Below are 23147 nucleotides of genomic sequence, written 5' to 3' on the forward strand. Positions count from 1 at the left end.
TATTTGTTGTGATGTGATAAATAATTCCTAGATCACTGCAGAGAAAATATACTGAGTGTTGGAGATAAGACAGTATGAGTTACTCTTAAATGCCGCTACATGGGGATATTTGTTCAGGGCAACAATAACCCTTCATGTATTTTGTTTAATATGACTCCTATGTTTGACATGTATGGAAATTCATGGTCTTAAAAACTTAGGCTTCGTATCTACATAGAGAGAGCCTTGTTGGCACAATTGTTAAGTGTTTGGTTGCTAAACAAAATGTTAGCAATTGGAACCCACCCAGCAGCTCTGCAGGAGAAAGACCTGGCTGTCTGCTTCCATAAAGACTACAACCTAGGAAACCCTATGGGGCAGTCCTACTCTGTCACATGGGGTTACTATGAGTCGAATAGGCTTGACAGCACCTAACAACATATATGTATGTATGTATGTGTGTATATGTGTGTGTGTGTGTATATATATATATATATATACATTATTTTTCTAGAGAAGCCTAAGACACTTCCCCTGTGTGGCACCAGTGCTGGTCACCATGAATGTATATGTTCTCTAGACCAGTAGATTATAAGCTCCCCTTTTACTTATCTTTATATCCCCTAGAAAAAGTTTTGCATGTAGTAGGTTGTTGTCGTTAGGTGCTGTCAAGTCTATTCTGACCCATAGTAACCCCATGTACAACAGAACGAAACACTGCCCAGTTGTGCACCATCCTCACAATTGTTGCTATGTTTGGCCCCATTGTTGTGCCACTGTGTCAATCCATCTCATTAAGGGCCTTCCTCATATAGTAGGTGCTCATTCTTTATTCGTTTAATTGAAACTGCAATGAAAAAAACATTATTATCTTTAAGGAAAGATATTTTCTGCCTTTTTACATTCTATAGTACACTGAGTATACAAGCAATATACACTTGAGTTAAATTGTGCCTAATTAGTGCCACTATTTAATGGGTTAAGGGAACCCTTCCTGAAACTTTTAAATTCTGATAAGGAATGTAATCTATACTACTTATCCATTTACACATGATATGAAAATTTATTTAATATCTATAATGTAGCATAAAATACACTGATTGCTAGGGATTTCTGAAAAAAATACATAGTCACTGATTGTAAAGAACTCACCATCTAATGACGCCAATAGATAAGCAGAGCAATGATTACAACATAGTATAATAAATACTGTGACAGATACAAGCACATGGGCTGGATGGGCACGGAGTCAGAGCACCCAGTCTGAAGCCTTCCTGGAAGAGTGTTGCCTAAACTCAATTCCAGTGGGCCATTAGATATTATAAAATAAAAAATGTAGGGAAGTGCTATTTGAGTAGAGAAAACAGCACAAGAAAATGTTTAGAAGAATAAGAAACATGACTTTCTTAAGGTATGGAAGTTATTCAGTATGGATGGAGTATAGGGATAAAGAGAAAAATGAAGAGAGATGAGGCTGGTGTCTTAGGCTGGGTTCTCTAGAGAAGCAAAACCAGTAAAGCATATAAATATATATACAGAGAGATTTATATCAAGGAAACAGATCATGCAATTGTAGAGGCTGGAAAGTCCTAAGTCCTTGGATCAGGATAGAGACTTCTCTCGATTCACACAGCCGCAGGGGCTGGCGAACCCAAGATCGGTAGGTTGGAGGGCAGGGCTCCCCCTCAGAGACTGTGAAAATTGACGAATCCCAATATCAGCAGATAAGTTGACAGCTCAAGTCCCAAGAAACTGAGGTCAGACAAACAGGAGGCAGCCACAGGATACAGAGCGAGCAAAAAGCCAGAACGACTGCTTATATTTGGATGCAGGACACACCCCAAAGGAAACTCCCCTTCAGCTGACTGGCTACTCACAGTAGATTCTATCAGGGGAATAATCACATATAAATGCTGAGAATCATGGCTCAGTCAAGTTGATACACAATCTTAACCATCACAGCTGGATAGATGACCAAATTATGATGTACTCTGCCAAGAAATTTAGAACTTATTCTAAACCTATGGTGAAACTCTGCTGCTAACCAAAGGTCAACCGTTCAAATCCGCCAGCCACTCCTTGAAAACCCTATGGGGCAGTTCTTCTATGTCCTGTAGGATCACTATGAGTCAGAATCAACAGCAACGGGGTTGATTGGTTTTTATGGTGAAACACTGAATAATTTTAACCATGGAATAACACAATCAAACTTACATCTAGAGAATTTTTTTTTTTTATGGGGAGGTGAGGAGAATAGAGTCAGTGACAGAAAATTCTCAATATTTCCATTCACAGTTCATAATTTAGGTAGACCTCTTCATGTCTTTCTGGAAACCTTCTCTTTTCTATGCCTGCCTATACAGAACTATATATTTTGGTCCTCCATGGATTTCCCTCTTCAATATGTCCTCTGCTAGCTGCTCATGGATAGCTTGTTTCTGCTATGCAAAGAGGACCATGTGCTCCACCTCTCTCTCAAATACATAAATTTCTCTCCACAGTATGTCATATTTCTCTTTGCCATGGTTCAGAAGTGGGAAGGAGGAAAGTTTACTTCTCTCTTTTTGGTTGGGGAAAGATATTCAGAGCAAGTCAGAGCTAAAACTGGCTTCCCAGTTGTATGTTGTTGTTAAGTACTGTCAAGTCGGTTCTGAATAATAGTGCTCCTCTGTAAAACAGAATGAAACACTGCCCAGTCCTGCTCAATCCTCACAATCATTGCTGTGCTTGGGTCCAAGCTGCAGCCACTGTGTCAATACATCTCATTGAGGGTCTTCCTTTTTTTTTTTTTTTTTTTGCTTTTTGCTGACCCTCTACTTTACCAAGCATTATGCCCTTCTCCAGGGACTGGTCCCTCCTGATAATATGTCCAAAGTACGGGGGAGACAAAGTCTCACCATCCTCACCTCTAAGGGACATTCTGTCTATACTTCTTCTAATACGGATATATGTATTCTTTGGGTAGCCCATGGTATAGTCAATATCCTTCACCAACACCATACTGCAAATGCATCAATTCTTCCTCAGCCTCCCTTATTCATTGTCCAGATTTTGCACACGTATGAGGTGATGGGAAATACCACGGCTGGGTCAGACTTGCCTTAGTAGTCAAAGTGACATCTTTGATTTTAATGCTTTAAAGAGATCTTTTGCAGCAGATTTGCTTATTGCAATACCTTGTTTGATTTCTGGACTGCTGCTTCCATGGGTGTTGATTGTGGATCCAAGTAAAATGAAACCCTTGACAACTTCCATATTTTCTCTGTTTAGCATGTTGTTATTTACTGGTTCAGTTTTGAGGATTTTTGTTTTCTTTATATTGAGGTGTAACCCATACCAAAGGCTGTAGTCCTTGATCTTCTTCAGTAAGTGCTTCAAGTCCGCTTCACTTCCAGCAAGCTAGGTTGTGTCATCTGCATATCACAGGTTGTTAATGAGTCTTCCTCCACCTGATGCTGCATTCTTCTTCATATAGTCCAGCTCCTCAGAAGATTCGCTCAGCATACGGATTGAATTAGTAAGACACACATCTTTCTTGACTTTAAACCACACAGTATTCCTTTGTTCTGTTCAAACAACTGCCTCTTGGTCTAAGTACAGGTTCCTCATGAACACAATTACCAAACCCAGTAACCCAGTGCCGTCGTGAACACAATTAAGTGTTCTGAAATTCCCATTCTTCACAATGTTATCCATAATTTGTTAGGATGCACACAGACTTATACCTTTGCATAGTCAATAAAACACAGGTAAACATCTTTCTGGTATTTGCTGCTTTCAGCCAAGATCTGACTTCACCAATAATACCCCTCATTTCATGTCCTCTTCTGAATCGGCTTGAATTTCTGGCAGTTTCCTGTTGATGTACTGTGGCAACTGTTTTTTTAATTATCTTCAGCAGAATTTTACTTGTATGTGATATTGATATTGTTCAATATTTCTGCATTCCATTGAATCACCTTTCTTTGGAACGAGCATATATATGAATGTCTTCCAGTCAGTTGGCCAGGTAGCTGTCTTCCAAATTTCTTGGCAAAGACAAGTGAGCACTGCTTCTATTTGTTCAAAGATCTCAACTGATATTCTGTCAATTCCTGGAGCCTTGTTTTTCACCAATGCCTGAGGTGAAGCTTGGACTTCTTCCTTCAGTACCATCTGTTCTTAATCATGTGCTACCTCTTGAAATGGTTGAACATTGACCAATTCTTTTTGGTACAGTGACTCTGAGTATTCCTTCCATCTTGTTTTGATGCTTCCTGAATCTTTCAATGTTTTGCCATTGTGGTTATTGTTAGGTACTATTGAGTCAGTTCCAACTCGTATGTACAACAGAACAAAACACTGCCTATGTACAACAGAACAAAACACTACCTGGTCCAGTGCCATCCTCACAATCAATCCATCTCATTGAGGGTCTTCTTCTTGCACATAGAATCCTTCAATATTGCAACTCAAGAGTTGATTTTTTTCTTCAGTTTTTTTAGCTTGAGAAATCCCATAGGTGTTTGTCCCTTTAGGTTTTCTAACTCCAGGTTTTTGTACATTTCATTATAAAACTTTACTTTGTTTTCTCAAGTTGCCCTTAGAAATATTCTATTCAGTTCTTTTACTTCATCATCCCTTCTGTTCTCTTTAACTACATTCAAGAGCAAGGCTCAGAGTCACTTTTGAGATCCATTTTGGTCTTTCTTTCCTGTCTCTTTAATGACCTTTTGGTTTCTTCTCATATGATGACCTTGATGTTATCCCATGACTGATCTGATCCGTGGCCATTAGTGTTCAATGTGTCAAATCTATTCTTGAGATTGTCTCTAAGTTCATGTGTTGTATACTCAAGGTCATACTTTGGATGGCATAGAACAAAAATAACAATACCACAGATATGGACAATCATATGTTCTACTATGCTGGGAATAACAAATTGAAGAGGAACATCATCACATGCATCATCAAAAAGAACATTTCAAGATCTATCCTGAAGCACAACGCTGTCAGTGATAGGACAATAGCCACACATCCACAAGGAAAACCAGTTAATATGACTATTATTCAAATTTACACACCAACCTCTAATGACGAAGACGAAGAGATTTAAGATTTTTACCAACTTCTGCAGTCTGAAATTGATCCAAACATGAAATCAAGATGCATTGATAATTACTGGTGATTGGAATGCAAAAATTAGAAACAAAGAAGAATGATCAGTAGTTGGAAAATATGGCATTGGTGATAGAAATGATACCAGAGATCATGGGATAGAATTTTGCAAGACCAACAACTTCTTCATTGCAAATGCCTTTTTTCAACAACATAAACTGTGACTACACAAGGGTCTCACTGGATGGAGTACACAGGAATCAAATCAACTGCATATGTGCAAAGAGATGATAGAGAAGCTCAATATCATCAGTCATGACAAGGCCAGGGGCTGGCTGGAACAGACCGTCAATTGGTCATATGCAAGTCATGCTGAAGCTGAAGAAAATTAAAACAAGTCCACGAGAGCCAAAGTACAACTTTGAGTATATCCTAATTGCACACTTCACTAATAAAAAGATTCTTCTTTTATAATACCATAAACCCTCGCCCCTGGCTGCAGCACAGTGTTTACTATTTAAACATGCACTTAAACATGAATTCTCTCTTTCAAGTTGTTGTTGTTGGGTGTCCTTGAGTCAATTCCAACTCCTAAACAACCCCATGTGACAGAGTAAAACTGCCCCATAGGGTTTTCTTGGCTCTAACCTTTCTGGAAACAGATCCCCATGTCTTTCTTATGCAGAGCCACTGGCAGTGGCATCACTGGGGGGTGCAGGGGGTGCAGACTGCACTGTGGGAAACTGTTAGAGGGGATGACACCAAAATGACTGTTCTTAAAATTCTGTGCACTGTTTCAGCAGAAAAATATATATCTGTAGTTAGTTATAACAACAAAAACATTTTTCGTAAGCCCAGCTTACATGTTCAATATACCTACAAAGCTAAAACTCCATGCAAATTTACTTTTTGAACCTACTAATGCCCTCCAGTCAGAGCTGTCATTATAACCAATTACAATGATGCTTCGAACCATGAGGTTTCATCCGCATGTGCTACAAGCAAATGCTTTTTTTTTTTGTTGCTGCTGGTGTTTTCATAGTCACTGATTTTGTCATATTTTCTGGCATTCCAGCTGAAATACTGTGGTAATTAGTATTTGTGAAGCTATATCAATAACTTTTTTGAGAATGAAGTAAGAATTAAAGGAAAAGAAGGAGTGATATTCTGGAATTACAATTTATGATTAACATTAGTGCAAAACCACTACTGAGGATTCTGTAGGGTCTGGCCCAGGAGGAGGTCCATGGAGGGTGGGGGTGAAACAATGAGTTATTCCACTTGTTGACACCAACCCTAGTGACACCACTGGCTGCTGGGTAGGGTTAAACCACCAACCTTTCAGTTAGCTGCCAAGTTCTTAACCATTATGCCACCAGGGCTCCTTCTCTTTCATGTAGGATATGTTATTTCCTTGATATCTAGAGTACTAAATGTTGGTAGAAGGGGTAAAAGGAAAAAAACCTGTTCCTGTTGAGTCAATTCCAACTCATAGTAACCCTATAGGACAGAGTAGGTCTGCTCCATAGGGTTTCCAAGGAGCGGATGGTGGATTCCAACTGCTGACCTTTTGGTTAGCAGCCAAGCTTAAACACTATACCACCAGGGCTCCAGTGGAGCAGCAGTACTTCATTATTTTGATGGGTCCCAGGCAGATGACCCTGTAAAGACATTATTGAGTCACTCAGAAGGCACAACCTAAAGAGGCTATTCTTCTGGGAAAGTAGCCAAACCTCTTCATGAGATACAGTTCTAACCCAAGGAAGCAATTTGCATGCAGGCACACAGTCCCATTCTACCTACAAAACAAGCACAATGGAGCTGTAGAAATCCACTTAATCAGTTCTATTGCACACTCTCTGGTTTGTTTTCCTGAAATTCCTTTTCAAAAATTTCTAATTTCAGCTTCTGTGTTGTTTTTCTTTTCCTGGACTTTCTCAGTTCTCCCTTTTTGCTTTTATAAAAGCACAGACTTTTAAAATGTCCACATACTAATGCACCAATAAAGAGACAAAGAGTTGCAGAATGGATAAAAAAAATATGATCCATCTATATGCTGCCTACAAGAGACACATTTTAGACTTAAAGACACAAACAAACTAAAACTCAAAGAATGGAAAAAATATATCAAGCAAACAAAAATCAAAAAATACCAGGAGTATCTATACTAATTTCTGACAAAACAGACTTCAAACTTAAATCTATCACAAAGGAGAGGTGGGGCCAAGATGGTGGAATAGCTAGAAGCTTCCTGCGATCCCTCTTACGACAAAGACCTGAAAACTCAAGGGAAACAATTATATTTATGACAAGCTAAGAGACCTGAACATCAAATGCAAAGCTAGAAAATGGACTGAGCAGCAGGCTGACAGAGATACGGTTCAGAAGTGGAGAGGATTTGCTGGACCTGAATCACCGAAATCCCTCAGGCACCATTCCTGGGAGTGGCTGTGGTGGGCTTGTAGTAGCATTCTGCCACAGTTTCCTCAGGGAGAAGCAGCCAGCCATGCAGCCTACTCACGCCTCTGGAACCAGAGAAGAATGGTGCTCTCGGCAAAAGCTAAGTACTTGCATATATTTTACCGCTCCCTCTGCCACCAAGCCAGCTTCAGAGGCAGTTGATTTCCCTGAGCCTGAGATAGGCCTTATTGAGCACCTGGAGCCATCCTCCCGGCTTTAGAGTAGGAATAAATTCACAGTTGGGGGAAAAGACACTTTGCCAGCTCCACTAACTGGGGAACCTCAGGACAGAAGCAGCTCCTGTCCAGGGATAAATGGTCCGTGAACTTTGAGTACCTTCTCCCCCCTGCTTGGATCTGTGTTGGCCTACTTCAGGAGAATAGGCCCTTGTTGGCAGACTGCAACTGTTTCAGCTGTGCAGTGAAGAGGTGGGTGTTTGATATTTGACACCACTTTGCCTATTAAACAGGGTCCTCACCTATCCACATCAGGGGCCTAAGAACTGATGGCTCCAAGCAGGTCACCCATCCACACATGACAGGGGTCCAAGGATAACTGGTACCTCCCAGTCATTACAACCAAAAGTACTGGGTGCCCATGGTCCGTCAGCAAAACCCACCCACCTGTACACTGTAGAGAACAGGGACATGCTTTGCTCACAGACACTCGGGGGACAGTTCTCAGCCCCCTGCTTGTTCAGGGCATGGCCCCCTGCTGCAACCAGATACTGCTGCCTATGCCAATCATCCCTCCCCCTCTAAGACTGTAGGAAAGAGCCTGTGCCACTCACTTGATGACCAGCTACTTGGACACCTGAGCTGAATTCATACAAGAAAAGTGAATGGACTCCTAGACTGATATACCTGATAACAACTCCAGCCAGCTGGTGACAGGACATCAGGGCTTCAAAGGTGAAAATAAGGTAGCTCACTCAAGGAAACAATTTGGGGCCTATCAAAACAAAACAAAGCAATAAGCTAGGATACACTAAGCAAACATAAAATAAACTAATACAATAACATATAGATGGCTCAGAGACAAGAGTCAATATCAAATCACATAAAGAAAGAGACCATGATTGACTCAGCAAGCTCTCAAAACAAAGAATCAATGGATCTTCTGGATGAAGGGGCCTTCCTGGAATTACCGGATGCAGAATTCCCAGAAGATTAATACACAGAACTCTTCAAGACATCAGGAATGGGATTCGGAAGGAGATAAGGCAATACGCAGAACAAGCCAAGGAACACACAGATAAAGTAGCTGAAGAAATTAAAAAGGTTATTCAAGAACATAATAAAAAAAATTTTTTTTTAATTTTTATTGAGCTTCAAGTGAACGTTTACAAATCAAGTCAGTCTGTCACATATACGTTTATATACACCTTACTCCGTACTCCCACTTGCTCTCCCCCTAATGAGTCAGCCCTTCCAGTCTCTCGTGACAATTTTGCCAGCTTCCAACTCTATCCTCCCAACCCCCCTCCAGACAGGAGATGCCAACACAGTCTCAAGTGTCCACCTGATACAAATAGCTCACTCTTCATCAGCATCTCTCTCCTACCCACTGTCCAGTCCTTTGCATGTCTGATGAGTTGTCTTCGGGAATGTTCCTGTCCTGAGCCAAAAGAAGGTTTGGGGACCATGACAGCCGGGATTCCTCTAGTCTCAGTCAGACCATTAAGTATGGTCTTTCTGTGAGAATTTGGGGTCTGCATCCCACTGATTTCCTGCTCCCTCAGGGGTTCACTGTTGTGCTCCCTGTCAGGGCAGTCATCGGTTCTGGCCAGGCACCAACTAGTTCTTCTGGTCTCAGGATGATGTAGGTCTCTGGTTCATGTGGCCCTTTCTGTCTCTTGGGCTCTTAGTTGTCGTGTGACCTTGGTGTTCTTCATTCTCCTTTGATCCAGGTGGGTTGAGACCAATTGATGCATCTTAGATGGCCGTTTGTTAGCATTTAAGACCCCAGATGCCACATTTCAAAGTGGGATGCAGAATGTTTTCATAATAGAATTATTTTGCCAATTGACTTAGAAGTCCCCGCAAACCATGTTCCCCAGACCCCCGCCCTTGCTCCGCTGACCTTTGGAGCATTCAATTTATCCCGGAAACTTCTTTCCTTTTGGTCCAGTCCAGTTGAGCTGACCTTACATGTATTGAGTATTGTCCTTTCCTTCACCTAAAGTAGTTCTTATCTACTAACTAATCAGTAAAAAACCCTCTCCCACCCTCCCTGCCTCCCCCCTCCATAACCACAAAAGTATGTGTTCTTCTCAGTTTATACTATTTCTCAAGATCTTACAATAGTGGTCTTATACAATATTTGTCCTTTTACCTCTAATTTCACTCAGCATAATGCCTTCCAGGTTCCTCCATGTTATGAAATGTTTCACAGATTCGTCACTGTTCTTTATCGATGCGTAGTATTCCATTGTGTGAATATACCACAATTTATTTACCCATTCATCCGTTGATGGACACCTTGGTTGCTTCCAGCTTTTTGCTATTGTAAACAGAGCTGCAATAAACATGGGTGTGCATATATCTGTTTGTGTGAAGGCTCTTGTATCTCTAGGGTATATTCCGAGGAGTAGGATTTCTGGGTTGTATGGTAGTTCTATTTCTAACTGTTTAAGATAACACCAGATAGATTTCCAAAGTGGTTGTACCATTTTACATTCCCACCAGCAGTGTATAAGAGTTCCAATCCATCCGTAGCCTCTCCAACATTTATTATTTTGTGTTTTTTAGATTAATGCCAGCCTTGTTGGAGTGAGATGGAATCTCATGGTAGTTTTAATTTGCATTTCTCTAATGGCTGATGATCGAGAGCATTTTCTCATGTATCTGTTAGCTGCCTGAATATCTTCTTTAGTGAAGTGCGTGTTCATATCCTTTGCCCACTTCTTGATTGGGCTGTTTGTCTTTTTGTGGTTGAGTTTTGACAGAATCATATAGATTTTAGAGATCAGGCGCTGGTCGGAGATGTCATAGCTGAAAATTCTTTCCCAGTCTGTAGGTGGTCTTTTTACTCTTTTGGTGAAGTCTTTAGATGAGCATAGGTGTTTGATTTTTAGGAGCTCCCAGTTATCTGGTTTCTCTTCGTCACTTTTGGTAATGTTTTGTATTCTGTTTATGCCTTGTATTAGGGCTCCTAGGGTTGTCCCTATCTTTTCTTCCATGATTTTTATTGTTTTAGTCTTTATGTTTAGGTCCTTGATCCACTTGGAGTTAGTTTTTGTGCATGGTGTGAGGTATGGGTCCTGTTTCATTTTTTTGCAAATGGATACCCAGTTATGCCAGCACCATTTGTTAAAAAGACTATCTTTTCCCCAATTAACTGACACTGGGCCTTTGTCAAATATCAGCTGCTCATATGTGGATGGATTTGTATCTGGATTCTCAATTCTGTTCCTTTGGTCTATGTGCCTGTTGTTGTACCAATACCAGGCTGTTTTGACTACTGTGGCTGTATAATAGGTTCCGAAATCAGGTAGAGTGAGGCCTCCCACTTTATTCTTCTTTTTCAGTAATGCTTTACTTATCCGAGGCTTCTTTCCCTTCCATATGAAGTTGGTGATTTGTTTCTCCATCACTTTAAAAAATGACATTGGAATTTGGATCGGAAGTGCATTGCATGTATAGATGGCTTTTGGTAGAATAGACATTTTTACTATGTTAAGTCTTCCTATCCATGAGCAAGGTATGTTTTTCCACTTAAGCAGGTCCTTTTTAGTTTCTTGTAGTAGTACTTTGTAGTTTTCTTTGTATAGGTCTTCTACACCGTTGGTAAGATTTATTCCTAAGTATTTTATCTTCTTGGGGGCTACTGTGAATGGTATTGATTTGGTGATTTCCTCTTCGAGGTTCTTTTTGTTGATGTCGAAGAATCCAAGTGAGTTTTGTATGTTTATCTTATAATCTGAGACTCTGCCAAACTCTTCTATTAGTTTCAGTAGTTTTCTAGAGGATTCCTTAGGGTTTTCTGTGTATAAGATCATGTCATCTGCAAATAGAGATAATTTTACTTCCTCCTTGCCAATCCGGATGCCCTTTATTTCTTTGTCTAGCCTAATTGCTCTGGCTAGGACTTCTAGCATAATCTTGAATAAGAGCAGTGATAAAGGGCATCCCTGTCTGGTTCCCGTTCTTAAATGTAATGCTTTCAGGTTCTCTCCATTTAGAGTGATGTTGGCTGTTGGCTTTGCATAGATGCCCTTTATTATGTTGAGAAATTTTCCTTCAATTCCTATTTTGGTAAGAGTTTTTATCATAAATGGGTGTTGGACTTTGTCAAATGCCTTTTCTGCATCAATTGATAAGATCATGTGGTTTTTGTCTTTTGTTTTATTTATATGGTGGATTACATTAATGGTTTTTCTAATATTAAACCAGCCTTGCATACCTGGTATAAATCCCACTTGGTCATGGTGGATTAATTTTTTGATATGTTGTTGAATTCTACTGGCTAGAATTTTGTTGAGGATTTTTGCATCTGTGTTCATGAGGGATATAGGTCTGTAATTTTCTTTTTTTGTGATGTCTTTACCTGGTTTTGGTATCAGGGAAATGGTGGCTTCACAGAATGAGTTAGGTAGTATTCCGACATTTTCTATGCTTTGAAATGTCTTTGGTAGTAGCGGTGTTAACTGTTCTCTGAAACTTTTGTAGAACTCTGCATTGAAGCCATCCGGGCCAGGGCTTTTTTTTTGTTGGGAGTTTTTTGATTACCATTTCAATCTCTTTTTTTGTTACAGGTCTATTTAGTTGTTCTACTTCTGATTGTGTTAGTTTAGGTAGGTAGTGTTTTTCCAGGAATTCATCCATTTCTTCTAGGTTTGCAAATTTGTTAGAGTACAATTTTTTGTAATAATCTGATATGATTCTTTTAATTTCAGTTGGGTCTGTTGTGATGTGGCCCATCTCGTTTCTTATTCGGGTTATTTGTTTCCTTTCTTGTATTTCTTTAGTCAGTCTGGCCAATGGTTTGTCAATTTTGTTACTTTTTTCAAAGAACCAGCTTTTGGCTTTGTTAATTCTTTCAATTGTTTTTCTGTTCTCTAATTCATTTAGTTCAGCTCTAATTTTTATTGTTTGTTTTCTTCTGGTGCCTGATGGATTCTTTTGTTGCTCACTTTCTATTTGTTCAAGTTGTAGGGGCAGTTCTCTGATTTTGGCTCTTTCTTCTTTTTGTATGTGTGCATTTATCGATATAAATTGGCCTCTGAGCACTGCTTTTTCTGTGTCCCAGAGGTTTTGATAGGAAGTATTTTCATTCTGGTTGCATTCTATGAATTTCTTTATTCCCTCCTTAATGTCTTCTATAACCCAGTCTTTTTTCAGCAGGGTATTGTTCAGTTTCCAAGTATTTGATTTCTTTTCCCTAATTTTTCTGTTATTGATTTCCGCTTTTATGGCCTTGTCGTCTGAGAAGATGCTTTGTAATATTTCGATGTTTTGGATTCTGCAAATGTTTGTTTTATGACCTAATATGTGGTCTATTCTAGAGAATGTTCCATGTGCACTAGAAAAAAAAGTATACTTCGCAGCAGTTGAGCGGAGAGTCCTGTAAAAGTCAATGAGCGCAAGTTGCTTGACTGTAGTAATTAGGTCTTCCGTGTCTCTATTGAGCTTCTTACTGGATGTCCTGTCCTTCTCCGAAAGTGGTGTGTTGAAGTCTCCTACTATAATTGTGGAGGTGTCTATCTCACTTTTCAGTTCTGTTAAACTTTGATTTATGTATCTTGCGGCCCCGTCACTGGGTGCATAAATATTTAATATGGTTATATGTTCCTGGTCAATTGTCCCTTTTATCATTATGTAGTGTCCTTCTTTATCCTTTGTGGTGGATTTAACTTTGAAGTCTATTTTGTCAGAAATTAACATTGGTACTCCTGCTCTTTTTTGCTTATTGTTTGCTTGATATATTTTTTTCCATCCTTTGAGTTTTAGTTTCTTTGTGTCTCTAAGTCTAAGGTGTGTCTCTTGTAGGCAGCATATAGATGGGTCATGTTTCTTTATCCAGTCTGAGACTCTCTGTCTCTTTATTGGTGCATTTAGTCCATTTACATTCAGCGTAATTATAGGTAAGTACGTGTTTACTGTTGTCATTTTGATGCCTTTTTATGTGTGTGGTTGACAATTTCATTTTTCCACATACTTTTTCGTGCTGAGACATTTTTCTTTGTAAATTGTGTGGTCCTCATTTTCATAGTATTTGACTTTATGTTTGCTGAGTCGTTACATTTTTCTTGGTTTTTATTTTGAGTTATGGAGTTGTTACACCTCTTTGTGGTTACCTTAATATTTACCCCTATTTTTCTAAGTAAAAACCTAACTTGTATTGTCCTATATCGCCTTGTATCAGTCTCCGTATGGCAGTTCTATCTCACCTGTATTTAGTCCCTCTTTTTGATTATTGTAATCTTTTACATATTGACTTCAATGATTCCCTGTTTTGAGCATTTTTTTTTTTAATTAATCTTAATTTGTTTTTGTGATTTTCCTATTTGAGTTGATATCAGGATGTTCTGTTCTGTGACCTTGTGTTGTGCTGGTATCTGATATTATTGGTTTTCTGACCAAACAATTTCCTTTAGTATTTCTTGTAGCTTTGGTTTGGTTTTTGCAAATTCTCTATGCTTGTGTTTATCTGTAAATATCTTAATTTCGCCTTCATATTTCAGAGAGAATTTTGCTGGATATATGATCCGTGGCTGGCAGTTTTTCTCCTTCAGTGCTCTGTATATGTCATCCCATTGCCTTCTTGCCTGCATGGTTTCTGCTGAGTAGTCTGAACTTATTGATTCTCCCTTGTAGGAGACCTTTCTTTTCTCCCTGGCTGCTTTTAAAATTTTCTCTTTATGTTTGGTTTTGGCAAGTTTGAGGATAATATGTCTTGGTGTTTTTCTTTTTGGATCAATCTTAAATGGGGTTCGATGAGCATCTTGGATAGATATCCTTTCATCTTTGATGATGTCAGGGAAGTTTTCTGCCAGCAGATCTTCAACTATTCTCTCTGTGTTTTCTGTTATCCCTCCCTGTTCTGGGACTACAATGACATGCAAGTTATCCTTCTTCATAGAGTCTCACATGATTCTTAGGGTTTCTTCATTTTTTTAAATTCTTTTATCTGATTTTTTTTTCAGCTATGTTGGTGTTAATTCCCTGGTCCTCCAGATTTCCCACTCTGCATTCCAATTGCTCAAGTCTGCTCCTCTGACTTCCTATTGCATTGTCTAATTCTGTAATTTTATTGTTAAACTTTTGGATTTCTGAATGCTCTCTATGGATTCTTGCAACTTATTAATTTTTCCACTATGTTCTTGAATAATCTTTTTGAGTTCTTCAAGTGCTTTATCAGTGTGTTCCTTGGCTTTTTCTGTAGCTTGCCTTATTTCATTTCTGAGGTCATCCCTGATGTCTTGAAGCATTCTGTAAATTAGTTTTTTATATTCTGTATCTGGCGATTCCAGGATTGTATCTTCATTTGGGAAAGATTTTGATTTTTTAGTTTGGGGGGTTGTAGAAGCAGTCATGGTCTGCTTCTTTTTGTGGTTTGATATCAACTGCTGTCTCCAAGCCATCACTAAGATATTGTAGTGATTTATTCTATATTTGCTCACTGAGTCTTATCTTGTTTTGTTTTCTTTCAATATACATAGATGGGCTACTAGATTGTGCTGTCTTGATTGTTGTAGCCCTTGACTCACTTATGACCTATTACCAGCTGGTTTGGGCTGTTACCAGATATATATGCCTGAGTCCATTCACTATTCTTGAGTAGAATCTGATTTGGGGTCATCAAGTGTGTGATGCACACTGTCACCTATCCACCTTGAGAAGTAGTGGTGATAGTTGTGTGCACCAGATTCTAGTAGCAGCTGGGGTTCACACTCCAGGGGGTGCAGGATGCTGACAGGCTTCCCCCAAGTGTCAGTGAGGTAGGTGTGTCTCTATTCCTAAAGCACCTTGGTGGGAGGGCTCTGCAGCTGTACCTTAAGCCCCCAATGCAAGTACCTCTACAGATTGGTAGGTGTCACCCTCCTTAGACCCCTAAGGCAGGAGGCTAGGTGGTCTGGGGGGAGCTTCAGCCCTCAGTTTCCTGTTGTGGATCAATGAGGGCTCTGTTGAATACGCAGAGATATCAGACCTGGGAAACTTGTCTTTCCAGTAAATCCACTAAAACAAATGCAGTCAGATCCCTACCAGAAATGCCTTTGCATTATAATAGCCACCTTGTTCCCTGTAGAGATGAAAGCCCGAGACTGTGGATCACATATGCTTGGCTCGAGCTGGTTCTGTGTTTTTAGTCCAATTAGGGAAGGATTTTTGGTCCCTGGGTTTTTGTGCTTGCTTCTTTCAGGCCAGAAGAGTGGGTTAGGAAAAGACCAAAAAAAGGAAGAGAAAAACCGTGGAGCAGTTCTCCCTCTGGCTCAGGAAATTCCAATGTTAATGAAGCCACCTGGGAAGGTCAGGGGAGGGTTCAGAAAAACAGGAGAGAGTAGCACCCTTGAATATAGACAAAGTTACTTATCTTGCTTGGGATGACTGTTTTATCTGAGATTCTGTGCACTGGCTGGGTAGAGATTGCCCCCGAGGGTCAGGCCCATGTCCCGTGTTTGTGCTGTCTCAGAAGCTGCTGTTAGTTCCTCCGCTCCCAGTCCAAAGCCCAGCGTCAAGGTTCCCCAGCTGGGACGCTGCACTCCCGGCTCCAAAAATGGTCGCTGCCTCCCGGTGACTTCTCCTCCTGTCAGCCGTGTTGCTGCACTGCCTGTGTGCACTGGCTGGGCTTCCCCCGAGGTCAGTTCAGGGGGCTGGGGCTGTGCCCTGTGTTTGCACCGTCACAGGATGTCGTGCTCAGCTCCCCCACGCCCAGTCCAAAGCCCTGTGCCAAGGTTTCCTGACTGGGACGCTGGCTTCAGGCTCCGAAAACAGTCACTGCTTCCCTGTAGTTGTTCGTTCTCAGTCTCTGTCACTCAGGTCAACTCTTTAAATCTGTTTGTTGGTCAGGGTTCGTAGATTGTCATGTATGTGATCGATTCACTTGTTTTTCCGAGTCTTTGTTGCAAGAGGGATCCGAGGTAGCATCTACCTAGTCATCCATCTTGTCCCCCTCCCTGCCATAATAAAAATTTTAATAAGCTGCAAGAATCCATAGAGAGACAGCAATGAGAAATTCAGATGTTTAACAATAAAATTACAGAATTACACAACTCAATAGAAAGTCAGAGGAGTAGGATTGAGCAAGAGGAAGGCAGAACTAGTGAGCTTCAAGATAAAGCACTTGGCACCAATATATTTGAAGAAAAATCAGATAAAAGAATTTAAAAAAATGAAGGAGCCTTAAGAATCATTTGGGACTCTATCAAGAGAAATAACCTATGAGCGATTGGATTATGAGAACAGGGAGGGACAACAGAAAACACAGAAGATTTGTTGGCAGGAAACTTCCCTGATATTGTGAAAGATGAGAAGATATCTCTCCAAGATGGTCATCGAACTCCACATAAGGTAGATTTTAAAAGGAAGTCACCAAGATATAATCAAACTTACCAAAACCAAAGACAAAGAGAGAATTTGAAGAGCAGCTGGGATAAATGAAAAGTCACTTACAAAGGAGAGTCAACAAGAATAAGCTCAGACTACTCGGCAGAAACCATGCAGGCAAGAAGACAATGGGATGACTTATAAAAAGCACTGAAGGAAAAAATTGCTAGCCAAGAATCATATACCCAGCAAAACTGTCTCTCAAATATAAAGGTGAAATTAGCTCATTTCCAGATAAACAGAAGTTTAGGGAAATTCGTAAAAATCAAACCAAAACTACAAGAAATACTAAAGGGAGTTCTTTGGTTAGAAAACCAATAATATTAGGTGTCAACCCAAGACTAGAACACTGGACAAAGCATACAGATGTCAACCCAGATAGAGAAATCACAAAAATAAATCAAGATAAAAAAAAAAAAACACATTCACGACAGGGAAACAACGATGTTATTATATAAAAGAAGACAACACTAAAACAATAAAGAGGAACTAAAAAATGTAGTCATAGATTTTCATATGGAGAGGAAGAGAAGGCATTATAAAGAAATAAAACATAGGTTTAAACATAGAAAAATAGGGGTAAATATTAAGGTAACCACAAAAGAGACTAACTATTCTACTCATCAAAATAAAATACAAGAAAAAAGTACAGACTCAGCAAAAACAAAATCAACAACAACGAATAAGAGGAAAAGACAATATATAAAAATAAACTACTCAGCACAAAAAATTAAGTGCGAAAAAGAAACTGTCAACAACACACAAAAGAAGGCATCAAAATTACAGCACTAAGCTCATACTTATCTATAATTACACTGAATGTAAATGGACTAAATGCATCAATAAAGAGACAGAGAGTGGAAGAATGGATGAAAAAACACGATCCGTCTATATGCTGCCTACAAGAAACACACCTTACACTTAGAGACACAAACAAACTAAAACTCAAAGGATGGAAAAAAATACATATCAAGCAAAAAACAACCAAAAAAGAGAAAGAGTGGCAGTATTAATTTCCAACAAAACAGACTTTAAAGTTAAATCCACCACAAAGGAAAAGGAAGGACACTGTATAATGATTAAAGGACAAGACACCAGAAGGATATTACCATATTAAATATTTATGCACCCAATGACAGGGCTGCAAGATACATAAAACAAACTCTAACAGCATTAAAAAGTGAGATAGACAGCTACATAATTATAGTAGGAGACTTCCACTTTCGGTGAAGGACAGGACATCCAGAAAGAAGTTCAATAAGGACAAAGAAGATATAAATGCCATAATCAACCAACTGGACCTCATAGACATATACAGAAAACTCCACCCAACAGCAGCCAAGTATACTTTCTTTTCTAGTGCACATGGAACATTCTCTAGACTAGACCACATATTAGGTCATAAAGCAAGCCTTAGCAGAATCCAAAACATCTAAACATTACAAAGCATCTTCTCTGATCATAAGGCCATAAAAGTAGAAATCAACAACAGAAAAAGCAAAGAAAAGAAATCAAACACTTAGTAACTGAATGATGCCCTCCTCAAAAATGACTGGGTTATAGAAGACATTAAGTATGGAATAAAGAAATTCATAGAATCCAATGAGAATGAAAACACTTCCTATCAGAGCCTTTCGGACAAAGCGAAAACAGTGCTCAGAGGTCAATTTATATCAATAAATGCACACATCCAAAAAGAAGAAAGGGCCAAAATCAAAGAATTATCCCTACAACTTGAACAAATAGAAAGAGAGCAACAAAAGAAACTCTCAGGAGCCAGAAGAAACCAAATAATAAAAATTAGAGCAGAATTAAATGCAATAGAAAACAGAAAAACAGTTAACAACACCAAAAGATGGTTCTTCGAAAAAGCAAGAAAATTGATAAACCATTGGCCAAACTGAGAAAGAAAAACAAGAAAGGAAGCAAATAACCTGAATAAGAAATGAGATAGGCGATATTTCAATAGACCCAGCTGAAATTAAAAGAATCATATCAGCTTACTATGAAAATTGTACTCTACCTAATTTGAAAACCTAGAAGAAATGGATGAATTCCTAGAAACACACTACCTACCTAAACTAACACAAACAGAGGTAGAACAACTAAATAGACCCATAACAAAAGAAGAGATTGAAAAGGTAATCAAAAAACTCCCAACAAAAAAAAGCCCTGGTCCGGACAGCTTCACCGCAGAGTTCAACCAAAGTTTCAAAGAGTTAACACCATTACTACTAAAGATACTTCAGAGCATAGAAAATGACGGAATACTCCCAAATTCACTCTATGAAGGAAGCATATCCCTAATACAAAAACCAGGTTAAAAAAAAAAAAAAGGTAAAGACGCCACAAAAAAAAAAAAAAGAAAAGAAAATTACAGACGTATATCCCTCATGAACTTACATGCAAAAATCCTTAACAAAATTATATCCAATAGAATTAAAAAAATATACATCAAAAAAATAATTCACCATGAACAAGTGGGATTCATACCAGGTACACAGGGATTATTCAACATTAGAAAAACAATTACTGTAATCCATCATTTACATAAAACAAAAAAACAAGAACCACATGATTTTATCAATTGATGCAGAAAAGGCATTTGACAAAGTCCAACACCCATTCATGATAAAAACTCTAAGCAAAATAGAAATAGAAGGAAAATTCTTCAACATAATAAGGGGCATTTACACAAAGCCAACAGCCAACATCATCCTAAATGGAGAAAGTCTGTAAGCATTCCCCCTGAGATCGGGAACCAGACAAGGATGCCCTTTATCACCACTCTTACTCAACATTGCACTGGAGGTCCTAGCCAGAGCGATTAGCCCATATAAAGAAATTAAAGTGCATCCAGATTGGTAAGGAAGAAGCAAAAGTATCTCTATTTGAAGATGATATGATCTTATACACAGAAAACCCTAAAGAATCCTCAAGAAAACTACTGAAACTAATAGAAGAGTTCAGCAGAGTATCACGATACAAGATAAACATACAAAAATCGGTTGGATTCCTCTACACCAACAAAAAGAACATCGAGAAGGAATCATGAAATCAATACCATTTACAGTAGTTCCCAAGAAGACAAAATACTTAGGAATGAATCTTACCAGAGATGTGAAAGGTCTACAAAGAAAACTACAAGGCACTACTGCAAGAAACCAAAAGAGACCTACATAAGTGGAAAAACATGCCTTGCTCACGGATAGGAAGAATTAACATTGTAAAAATGTCTATTCTACCAAAACCGATATACAGATACAATGCAATTCCGATTCAAATTCCAACGACATTTTTTAATGAGATGGAGAAACAAATCACCAACTTCATATGGAAGGGAAAGAGGCCCCAGAAAAGTAAACCATTACTGAAAAAGAGAAACGAAGTGGGAGGCCTCAATTATACTGCCACAGTAGTCAAAACAGCCTGGCACTGGTACAACAACAGGTATATAGAACAATGGAATGTAATTGAGAAACCAGACATAAATCCATCCACATATAAGCAGCTGATGTTTGACAAAGGCGCAAAGTTGCTTAAATGGGGAAAAAACAGTCTTTTTAATAAATGGTGCTGGCATAACTGGATATCCATCTGCAAAAATATGAAACAAGACCCATACCTCACACCATGCACAAAAACAAACTCAAAATGGATCAAAGAACTAAATATAAAATCTAAACGGATAAAGATCATGGAAGAAAAACTAGGGACAATGTTAGGAGCCCTAATACATGGCATAAACAGTATACAAAACATTACTAACAATGCAGGAGAGAAACTAGATAACTGGGAGCTTCTAAAAATCAAACACCTGTGCTCATCCAAAGACTTCACCAAAAGAGTAAACAGATTACCTACAGACTGGGAAAAAGTTTTAGCTATGACATTGCCGCTCAGTGTCTGATCTCTAAAATTGACATGATACTGTAAAAACTCAATGACAAAAAGACAAATAACCTAGTTAAAAAATGGGCAAAGGATATGAACAGGTACTTCACTAAAGAAGACATTCAGGTAGCTAGCAGATACGTAAGGAAATGCTCACGATCATCAGCCATTACAGAAATGCAAATCAAAACTACAATGAGATTCCATCTCACTCAACAAGGCTGGCATTTAATTCAAAAAAACACAAAATAATCAATGTTGGAGAGGTTGTGGCGAGGCTGGAACACTTCTACACTGCTGGTGGGAATGTAAAATGGTACAGTCGCTTTGGAAATCAATTTGGCGCTTCCTTAAAAAGCTAGAAATAGAACTACCATAAGACCCAGCAATCCCACTCCTTGGAATATATCCTAAAGAAGTAAGAGCCTTCACACGAATGGCTGTACGCACACCTGGGTTGATTGCAGCACTGTTTACAATAGCAAAAAGATGGAAGCAACCAAGGTGCCCATCAACAAATGAATGGATAAATTGTGGTATATTCACACAGTGGAATAGTATGCAACAATTAAGAAAAACGATGAATCTGTGATTGATCCCATAAGCAGGTATCCCACAGAAGTGACCAAAACTCACCAAGTCTGTGTCTTGATGGAACTTAAGTTCAAGGGAATGAGACAAAAATATACAAAAACACATCAGGAATTCATAAGTCTTATATAACGCAAAGTAAGAGAATAAAGAATACTGGGGTGGGGGAGATGATATTTTACATGTTCTTTATGATTCAGGATCAGATCATATCTAAAATAGAGGTCTCAGGATCCCTGTTTTTGACTTATGGAGTAGCTAGTTAGAATTAGGGATAAATATTTCCTATTGAGAAATGTTAACAGCTGACTTGGTCTTTACTAGGGAAAAATATTGCAAAACTGGGTCTTCTGGTTTAGTTCCTGATCCCAGTTTTTTTTTCTGCCATCATTTATCAGTGCACATCATTAATTTCAGGGCCATAGTTTGGGCTCAGCAAATAGGCTGTTGACCATCCCGGTCAGCCTCCCTGTACACCAGACTTTCTGGACCTTCAAACCCAAAGACTTGATGATAACCATTTCCTGGATTACACTGCTATCTTCCCATTCTCCTGAAGGAAAAAAGTACTGGGTAACTTCAGTCTCTGGAGTCCCTGGGTGGTGCAAAAAGTTAGTGCTCACAGGGTTTTTTTCAAGTCATATGCCTTGAGTCCACCCAGAGGCATCTATGAAGAAAGGCCTGGTGATCTACTTTTGAAAAACCAGCCATTGAAAACCCTGTGGAGTACAGTTCTACTCTGACACACATAGGGTTCCCATAAGTCAGAAGCAACTCTATGGCAACTGTGTTTTTTTTTTTAGTCTCTTCCTGTAGTGAATTCAAGGTCGTCCAGAATTGAGCAAGGAAAAAGATATGACCACTAGATGGCAGTGTTGCACAATCTTTATATTGGGTCCAACCTTGTTGACAATTTGCAACCCCTCTCAGCAGGAAACCATCCGTAGGCTAGTTGCTAGGAGACACCAGAAGGGGAAGAGGGCAGGCGATGGAACTCCGAAACTCAGGAAAAAAAAAAAAAAAGAGGAAGAAATTGGAAGGGGGATTTACAGGTCTAGGTGTCGTCCCTTAACACGAAGGTGGGGAGCAGGGGCGGATTAACTGGTAAACACAACACGGTATGCACGGGTTTACAGTAAGCAAGGTACAAGAGAGCTTAATTGGGTTTACTTACTAACTTGTAGTGAACAATTTCGTCTGGTGAAAAGCAAAGTTGTAATGAAACCGAGGTGGAATTTTTCAGTACAGATGAGTAAGTGAGCACAATCAAGCTCATGCCTATCTTGCTTACTGGGTAATTGGTCCCTGGGGGGGAGTCTCTGGGTCAGAGAGTGCCATTTAAGGGTAGCGGTGGCTTGGGGTCCTTATAACTACAGAATCATAAGGAACCGTGGTTGCGTAACGGTTAAAGTGCTTGGCTGCTAACTGAAAGGTCAGTGGTTCAAATTCACCACTGGCTGGAGGGAGAAAAGCCTTGGCTGTCTGCTCCCTTCCCTTAAAGATCACGGCATTGGAAACCCTACGGGCAGTTCTACAACAACACAATAGCAGACAGTTGGTTACAATTCTGCAGAGTAT

The sequence above is a fragment of the Loxodonta africana genome, chromosome 13 (genome assembly GCF_030014295.1).
Source record: "Loxodonta africana isolate mLoxAfr1 chromosome 13, mLoxAfr1.hap2, whole genome shotgun sequence".
Lineage (NCBI taxonomy): Eukaryota > Metazoa > Chordata > Mammalia > Proboscidea > Elephantidae > Loxodonta > Loxodonta africana.